We start from the raw sequence: 10213 nt of genomic DNA, 5'->3' as shown, positions 1-10213 counted from the left end.
ACTGCCTAGGCTCCCACAAAGTCAGTACGTGCAGTAGGATCAAAAACCCATTGCCATTGTGCTTGAGTTCTCAGTAGTCCTCATTGTCCGCTATGTTCTGCGAGTCCGGTTTTATCCCATGAATTTTCATACCCGGGCCAGCTGGCCTTGGTGAGTTCCAGATAGAACATCCCCATTGTCTCCATGTGTGGGTGCACCCCTCATGGTCCGGTCCTGAGTTCATTGCTTGTGCTCTCTCTCCTTCTGCTCCTGATCTGGACCTTGAGATTTCAGTCCAGTGCTCCAATTGTGGGTCTCTGTCTCCTTTCATTGCATGATGAAGGTTAATATTCAGAAGGATGATTATATGTTTTTCTTTGGCTTCACCTTTTTATTTAGCTTCTCTAGGATCACGAATTATAGGCTCAATGTCCTTTATTTATGGCTAGAAACCAAATATGAGTGAGTACATCCCATGTTCCTCTTTTTGTGTCTGGCTTACCTCACTCAGGATAGTGGTTTCTATTTCCGTCCATTTGTATGCAAAATTCAAGAAGTCATTGGTTTTTACCGCTGAGTAATACTCTAATATGTATATACTCCATACTTTCTTCATCCATTCTTCCATTGAAGGGCATCTAGGTTGTTTCCAGGTTCTGGCGATTACAAACAATGCTGCTATGAACATAGTTGAGAATATACTTTTGTTGCATGATAGGGCATCTCTTGGGTATATTCCCAAGGGTGGTATTGCTGGGTCCAGGGATAGGTTGATCCCAAATTTTCTGAGAAACTGCCATATTGCTTTCCAAAGTGGTTGCACAAGTTTGCATTCCCACCAGCAATGGATGAGTGTACCCCTTTCTCGACAACCTCTCCTGCAAAGGCTATCATTGGTGTTTTTTACTTTAGCCATTCTGACAGGTGTAAGATGGTATCTTATAGTTGTCTTGATTTGCATTTCCCTCATCACTAAGGAAGTTGAGCATGCTCTTAAGTGTCTTTTGGCCATTTGAACTTCTTCTGTTGAGAATTTTCTGTTCAGCTCAGTGCCCCATTTTATAATTGGGTTGATTAGCCTTTTACGGTCTAGTTTCTTGACTTCTTTATATATTTTGGAGATCAGACCTTTGTCAGTTGCGGGGTTGGTGAAGATCATCTCCCAGTCAGTGGGTTGCCTTTTTGTCTTAGTGACAGTGTCCTTTGCTTTACAGAATCTTCTCAGTCTCAGGAGGTCCCATTTATTCAATGATGCCCTTAGTGTCTGTGCTGCTGGGCTTATACGTAGCAAGTGATCTCCTGTGCCCATGTGTTGTAGAGTACTTCCCACTTTCTCTTCAATCAGGTTCAGTGTGTTCTGACTGATATTGAGGTCTTTAATCCATTTGGACTTGATTTTTATGCATGATAATAGATATGGATCTATTTTCATTCTTCTACAGATTGACATCCAGTTTTGCCAGCATAATTTGTTGAAAATGCTCTCTTTTTTCCATTGTATACTTTTGCTCCTTTATCGAAAATCAGGTGTTCATAGGTTTGTGGGGTAAAGTCAGGGTCTTCTATTCGATTCCATTGGTCGACTTCTCTGTTTTTATGCCAGTACCAAGCTGTTTTCAATAGAGTAGCTCTGTAATAGACTTTGAAGTCAGGGATGGTGATGCCTCCAAACAGTTCTTTATTGTATAAGATTGTCTTGACCCTCCTGGTTTTTTTTTCCATATAAAGTTGATTATTGTCTTCTCCAGATCTGTGAAGAATTTTGATGGGACATTGATTGGGATTGCATTGAATCTATAGATTGCTTTTGGTAGAATTGCCATTTTTACTATGTTGATCCTCCCAATCCAAGAGAAAGGGATATCCTTCCATTTCTGGTGTCCTCTTCAATTTCTTTCTTCAAAGACTTAAAGTTCTTGTCAAATAGATCTTTCACTTCCTTGGTCAGAGTTACCCCAAGATATTTTATGCTATTTGTGGCTATCGTGAAAGGTGATGCTTCTCTGATTTCCCTCTTTGCTTCCTTATCCTTTGTGTATAGGAAGGCAACTGATTTTTTGGAGTTGATCTTGTATCCTGCCACATTACCAAAGGTGTTGATCAGCTGTAGGAGTTCTTTGATAGAGTTTTTTGGGTCACTTAATTATACAATCATATCATCTGCAAATAACAAAAGCTTAACTTCTTCCTTTCCAATACGAATCCCCTTGATCCCGTTATGTTGTCTTATTGCTATTGCTAAAACATCAAGCACAATATTGAAGAGGTATGGAGAGAGTGGACATCCTTGTCGTGTTCCTCATTTTAGTGGGATGGCTTTGAGTTTTTCTGCATTTAATTTAATGTTAGGTGTCGGCTTGCTGTAAATAGCTTTTATTATATTTTGGTATGACCCTTATATCCCTAATCTCTCCAAGACCTTTGTCATAAAGGGGTGTTGAATTTTGTAGAATGCTTTTCAGCATCTAATGAAATGATCATATGGTTCTTTTCTTTCAGTTTATTTATATGGTGGATTACATTGATTTGCATATATTGAACCAGCCCTGCATCTCTGGGATGAAGCCTACTTGATCATAATGGATAATTTTTCTAATGTGTTCTTGGATTCGGTTTGCCAGTATTTTATTGAAAATTTTTGTGTCGATATTCATGTGTGATATAGGCCTGTAATTCTCTTTCTTGGTTGGGTCTTTGTGTGGTTTTGGTATCAGGGTATTTGTAGCTTCATAAAAGGAATTTGGCAGTGACTCTTCTCTTTCTATATTGTGAATTACATTAAGGAGTATAGGTATTCGGTCTTCTTGGAAGTTCTGGTAGCATTCTGCATTAAAACCATCTGATCCTGAGCTTTTTTTGGAAGGGAGATTTTTGGTAACAGTTTCTAATTCTTCACGACTAACAGGTCTATTTAGATCGTTCACCTGGTCTTGGTTTAGCTTTGGTATATGGTACTTATCTAAAAAAAATGTCCATTTCTTTTGCATTTTCCAGTTTTGTGGCATACAGGCTTTTGTAGTAAGATCTAATGATTCTCTGAATTTCCTCTGTGTCTGTGGTTATGTCCCCCTTTTCATTTCTGATCTTAGTTTTTTGTGTGTTCTCTGTCTGTCGTTTAATTAGTTTGGATAGGGGTTTGTTGATCTTATTGATTTTCTCCAGGAATGAACTTTTTGTTTTATTGATTCTTTGGACTTTTTTCTGAGATTCTATTTTGGTTTTTTTTTTTTTTTTTTGGTTTTTCGAGACAGGGTTTCTCTGTGGTTTTGGAGCCTGTCCTGTCCTCGAACTAGCTCTTGTAGACCAGGCTGGTCTCAAACTCACAGAGATCCGCCTACCTCTGCCTCCTGAGTGCTGGGATTAAAGTTGTGCGCCACCACTGCCCGGCTGAGAGTCTATTTTGTTGATTTCTGCCCTCAGTTTGATTATTTCCAGTCTTCCTCTCCTCCTGGGAGCATCTGCTTCTTTTTCTTTTCTAGAGCTCTCAGGTGTGCTGTTAAGTCCCCAATGTATGCTTTCTCTGTTTTCTTTAAGTGGGCACTTAGTGCTATGAACTTTCCTCTTAGCACTGCTTTCATCATGTCCCATAGGTTTGAGTGTGTTGTCTCTTTATTTTCATTAAATTCAAGGAAGACTTTAATTTCTTTCTTAATTTCTTCCTTGACCCAGGTGTGGTTCATTAGTTGACTGTTCAGTTTCCATGAGTTTGTCGGCTTTCTGGGGTTAGCATTGCTGTTGCCTTCTAACTTTAATCTCTGGTGATCTGATTAGACACAGGTGGACACTGATTTTTTTTGTATCTGTAGAGGTTTCCTTTGTTTCCTAGTATGTGGTCAATTTTCGAGAAGGTTCCATGAGCTGCAGAGAAGAAGGTGTATTCTTTCCTCTTTGGGTGGAGTATTCTATAGATGTCTGTTAAGTCCATTTGCTTCATTACCTCCAACAATTCTCTTAATGCTCTACTAGGTTTCTGTCTGATTGACCTGTCCATTGGTGAGAGAGGTGTGTTGAAGTCTCCTACTACTAGTGTGTGTGCTTTGATGTCTGCCTTGAGTTTAGTAATATTTCTTTTACATAAGTGGGTGCTTTTATATTAGGAGTGTAGATATTCAGGATTGAGACTTCATCCTGATGAATTGTTCCTGGTATGAATATAAAGTGTCCATCTTAATCTCTTCTGAGTGATTTTAGTTTGAAGTCTGTTTTGTTAGAAATTAGTATGGGCACACCTGCTTTTTTCTTAGGACCATTTGCTTGAAAAACCTTTTCCCAATCCTTTATTCTGTGTAGATGCCTGTCTTTGTGGTTGAGATGTGTTTCTTGTAAACAGCAGAATGTTGGATCCTGTTTTCGTATCCAATCTCTTAGCCTATGCCTTTTTATAGGTCAATTGAGACCATTAATATTAAGTGATAATAATGACCAGTGGTTGTTTACTCTGGTTATTCTTGTTGTTTTTGGTAGTAGAGTTTGTGTGTCTCCCTTCTTTGAGTTGTGCTGTTGAAGGGTCGCTAGATGCCTGAGTTATTGTAGGCAGTGTTGGCAATGTTGGATTCCTTGGACTGTGATTTTCCTTCTATTACTTTCTGTAGGGCTGGATTTGTGGCTACGTATTGTTTAAATTTGTTCTTATCCTGGAATGTTGTTTTCTCCATTGATATTGAACGATAGCTTGGCTGGGTATAGTAGTTTGGGTTTGCATCCATGGTCTCTTAGTTCCTGCAGTACCTCTATCCAGGACCTTCTGGCTTTCATGGTTTCCATAGAGAAGTCAGGTGTAAGTTTGATTGGTTTACCTTTATAAGTTACTTGCCCTTTTTACTTTGCAGCTCTTAATATTCTTTCTTTAATCTGTATATTTTATGTTTTGGTTATTGTATGGTGAGGGGATGTTTTTCTTTGATCCAGTCTGTTTGGTGTTCTGTATGCTTCTTGAATACTCAAAGGAATATCTTTATGTTGGGAAAGTTTTCTTCCATAACTTTGTTAAAAATATTTTCTGGGCCTTTGAGCTGTGACTCTTCTCCTTCTTCTATCCCTATTATTCTTATGTTTGGTCTTTTTTATTGTTTCCCATATTTCCAGAATGTTTTGTGATGAGAATTTGTTGTTTGCTGTTTTCTTTGGTCAGTGTGTTTATTTTTTCTATCATGTCTCTGAACCTGAGATTCTTTCTTCTATCTCTTGTATTCTATTGATTATGCTTGTTTCTGTAGTTTCTGCTCATTGACCTAGATTTTCCATATCCAGCTGGTCCTCAGGCCTGCGTCCTGGTGTCTAAGCCGCTTGGGCCTGTGTGCCGGTGTCTCCACCGCTTGGGCCTGTGCGCCACCTGTCCAGACATGTTGATCTGATTAGACCAAAAGAATTTGTGATTCTTTCCTGGATTGTTGGCTTTTATCTATATCTTTTGAATGGTGTTTGAATTAATTTGTGCTTTCAAATTAGTTTCTTGTTTTAAACCATGCTTAATTCTCATCTTAAATGAGCATGATACTTTGACATTTTTAAAATATTCTTTTCTGATTTTAAGTCTTCACTAGATAATTACAGAAAGTAAGCCTCACTATGGTGTGCGCTGTCAACACCCCAGCACGATTCCATTCTCCAAGCTATGTTGAGCCCCACATGTCATCTATTCTCTTGATGACCTTCCTGAATAGCCATGTCCCATTCACCACAAAACAAAACCATGCCATCTCAACTAGAGACAACCCAACACACTGCTATGTTCAATGAGGCCTACCACCTTTTAGATCCATCCATATGAATTTAAGGGAAAAATTGAATATCAGGTGTGGAGAGGTGATGATGTCTATCCTAGTGAGTTCTTAGAGAACTTACAGGCACAGTGAAAAAACCACTGACGCAGTTCCAACCTCAAGACCCAAGTCCCTAGTCTAAGTCAGCCCAGAGTTCCTGAGTCTGTCATTTTTCTAACTTGGGGCTTACCTAAGAGTTGAAAATGTCCTCAAGGTTTGATGTGAAAAGCCTTACAATTCCTCATGTGCCTGAATGCTTGGTCTCTAGGATGGAGTGCTGATTGGTTTGGGAAGTCATAAATCAATAAAGCACTAGAGCATCAAGAGGTATTAGGTGACTGGACGCAACAAGGGATTGCCAAAGCCATGGAACCAGTTACTTCAGCTGCATATTCCCAAGGCCAACTTCCCCATCTCCTCCATCTTCCATGCCTCTGCTGTTCTCAGAAGGCATGAGACAAGGGAGTCCTTATGCCCCTTAAGTTGCATTCTGTTAAAGAAATGTTCACTGCCATGATAAAAATAATGCAGTCGCTCTTATTAGACAGAGAAACTATCTTGGGTTACTCCTTGCTGTTACTGGTCCAACCTTGGCAGTAACATAACTTGTCCTTTGTGAGAAATGATAGGAATTTGTTCCTAAAGGACATTCAGTGCATCCTGCAGCTGCAGAGAAAGTCATGTTGGATAGAGAGCATTTGTATCTAGCATCTGTCCTCATACACTTGGGATTTCCCAGTCTCATGGACCATGACATTGGGAGATTTCTTCTATGTTGCCATGAGGTTCATATTCTGTGCAATCTTTGAAGTCACAGAGTCACTGCTGGTGTCTGAGACATTGATTTCTGCTTGTTCCCATTTGACAGTTTTTTTCTAAATTTGGTCGTCCCTTTTCAAAAATTTTGTTTGGCCATGTGATACTATAATTTCTTTTGGGGTTTGTTGTTTTATTTCAAACCTTAACTATGAAAAGTAGAAAATATGTCTTGAGACATGTATCTATACATATAGTGAGCTGAGCATGGATCATTTTCAGCTGCTGTGTTATATTGCAAAAGCCCCTGGCATGTGCTTACTGCACTCCCCTTTTAAGAATCCACAAACACATCCACAGCTCTAGTTAGCACAAGATATGTCTGGAACTTGCACAGTACATCCGAAGCTGTGTCCATGTGTATTTCAGAAAACTACATTTCATTCGTTGTGAATGAACATGGACTCTTCCCGCTAAACTTGTCTCTTAACTGATGATCAGTTTTTGTGTGGATTAACCCCTAGTACTCATTGCTGAACATACTGAGAACATGAGGTATCTCTAATGTGTTACTGAACAGTGTTGAATAGGGAATCTCACTTCAGATGATGGGCAACAAGTACATAATATTATACATTTTGACTGTGTGTATTTGAGTGTGCATGTAAGTTTGTCTGTGTCTGGGTTTGTGTTTTTGTGTGAGTGTGTAAGCCCACAGTGTGCACAAATTTGTGTGTGTGTGAGTGTGTGTGTGTGTGTGTGTGTGTACATTCACTGTTTTGGCATCAGGGTACTACTGCCATCTTAGAATGTTTAGAACGATCTTTTTGTCTCTGGTAAAGCAGCTTTTGAGGATGAGTGATCTCCATTATACAGAAAGACCTATTCTCTTTCAATCTTGTACTCATATGGATCTTAGCATATTTTATAAGCTCCTGAATTCCTCATCATACTCAGGTGCAGCAGTGGGAGGCAGCTGCTATTGCATTATAGGTAGCTTCTTATATCTCTGTTTGTGTTGGCTTTGTGAATTAAGTAATCTCTTTGAGGATTGTCAACACAAAGTTTTCTCGCAGCTCCTAGAGTTCCCATGGATCTTACTCATCTCTTTCCTGTCTCATATTTCAATAATATGTGTCTTCCTTTGGGGGGTTCATATCGAGTGATGACATTTTGATCATCCTTTCAAAGGACCAGCTCTTTGTTTCAACTGCCAAGTGATCTCTAGCTATGTTCTTTCTTATCCTTTCTCATAACAGTTTTGAGGCTGGAATGTTGTGCTTTGTTTGTTTGCTTTTTGCATCTTTGACCACCAAGATGCGTCATTAGGATGTTTGTGAGACTTTTGATTTCTTGACGTACAAACTGATTGTCAGAACTTTGTCTCCTAATGTTGATTTTGCTTTTTTTTTTTCATTTCTAGCATCTTATTGCAGAGCCAATCCCCACCAGAAAAGGTGGAGGACATGGCAGATGAAGTATCCTGGGTCCATCTCACTGATGACAGTTTACAGTCTTCCAAACAATTAGCGTCGGAGTACTCTATTTCAAGCCTTGTCAACACAACCTGCTCACTGACTAACATAGTGGCAGAAGAGAACTGTGACACAATTTTGCCAAATAGATTTTATGAGACCTTAGCCAAAAATGACGCCCTTTTTCAGAAAAATCATATCTACAGGTGGAAAAGCAAATATCATCCACAGGTCTGCTACTCCAGGAGGCTCTCTCTTCATCTCACCCTCCCTCGCTTTCCACTGAGGAGAAGGTGGAGTGAGCTGGCTCTGCCAACCTTCATGACAGAACCCAAAGTAAAGAAAGGCCAGGAGGTAAATGAAAAAACTAGCAAGGGTTTCTCTAAGTCCAGCTCCCCTGATTTATACATAAGATCTTAACTCACCTGCGAATTCTGCCCCACAGGGTGCTGATATGAAGGCAGAAAATGCTGCAAACAAATCATCTGAGGCCACTAAGATGGAGGACATCACTTATACTAACACAAATTTAGATGTGTTAGAGATCGTGGAAGACATCAACGAACAAAAAGATCTTGAAGGAGATGTTCCTGACATCACACAGAACAATACCACCTGTTCCGACATCAACCACCTGAACACAAGGGATATCCTTTATGCTGTGTCCCCTCCATCCCCTTCCCAGCATGAAAACGATTATGAAATAGTCGAAGACGTTATGAGGAGGGTGTTACCGATGGAGGACATCACTTATACTAACACAAATTTAGATGTGTTAGAGATCGTGGAAGACATCAACGAACAAAAAGATCTTGAAGGAGATGTTCCTGACATCACACAGAACAATACCACCTGTTCCGACATCAACCACCTGAACACAAGGGATATCCTTTATGCTGTGTCCCCTCCATCCCCTTCCCAGCATGAAAACGATTATGAAATAGTCGAAGACGTTATGAGGAGGGTGTTACCATCAAAATCTCCAGACGAGCAGCTCCAGAAAGCACCCATAGCTGCCAACAAGCACACTAGAAGGGGCTGTAAGTGTGTCAAAGGGAAGATCAAGAACTTGTTTGTAAGGCTTTCTTGCTGCCTTCCTACCCGAAGCAAAGAGTATACAACATCTAGGTAAGGATAACAAGGACTGGGAAATGGAGATCCAAGAAAATGATGTACTTGGATGACAAAATTAACATTTGTCTTTGATATGTTCTTAGCAAGGCACTTTGCCACAGGCAGGCATCAGCCATTTGTAGGATACGAACGTTAAGATATCCGGCAACCTAGAAGTAGCTTTCACAGTGATGCCTGCTCATGAAGAGACTGGGGTGGTTGAGACAGAAGCAGACAGGAGAGTGTGTTGGCAGGGTCTGGGGTGCAGTGAGACAGGAGGAAGGAGCCTTTGTGAAAGGGACAACAGTTTAGGAAGGAAGAATCTTATGGAAAGCTCTGGCACCACAGAGCAGATTTTTCTTTTTTTTCTCTTTCTTTTCTTGTTTTTCTTTACTTTCTACATTTACTTCAACTTTTCTCTTTTCATTACCAACCATTTTCTACTATCTATGCATTTATCTTTGCCATTTTGTACATTGGTTTATTTCTAAACCTTAAAGCTGTTGTCAGTACATATTAGCTGTAAAATTAAAGCATTCAACAACTCACCAGCTTTGTTACTTCCCACAGCATTTCCCTGGTCTGATCAATTCCCTTATAATTGTAAGACTCTTCACCAGCCACCATGCCATACGTGAGACAAAATATGGCTGGGAATCTTGAGGTACAACACATTTTCTATGACATCGCAGTGTCCAGGACAGGCTACGAAGCCTATGATTCCCATAATTGGGAGTTTAATAAGAAGGGAACGGACTGTCACTAGTTTAGAAACCAGGAGGTCTGTGGCAGTCAGATTCACTAGAGAACTTGAGGGTCTAGGTGAAAGCAATATTGACAAAGCCCATGTGTTCACTCTCCAGTGAATAACACATCTCTCACTCAGGTCAGCAGAAAGCTCACTGAGTGCATTCTAGGCATTACTGCTGTTTTCTTTAGAGTCAAAATGTTCTCCTAAACGATCTAATGATAGAGGTCTAACACTATCTCATCATCTCTGAATTCCTGGTCACTACAGGGGGTGCTATCTGGAGAAGTTGTGAAACAGTCAGGTAGTAGAACCCAGAAGGAGAAATTGGGCATTACAGGAAATGGAACCTGGAACAGCCATGCAAGCATGCTTGAGAT

This window comes from Chionomys nivalis, chromosome 23 (assembly GCF_950005125.1).
Source record: "Chionomys nivalis chromosome 23, mChiNiv1.1, whole genome shotgun sequence".
NCBI classification, from domain to species: Eukaryota; Metazoa; Chordata; class Mammalia; order Rodentia; family Cricetidae; genus Chionomys; species Chionomys nivalis.
This window is presented reverse-complemented; position numbering follows the sequence as displayed.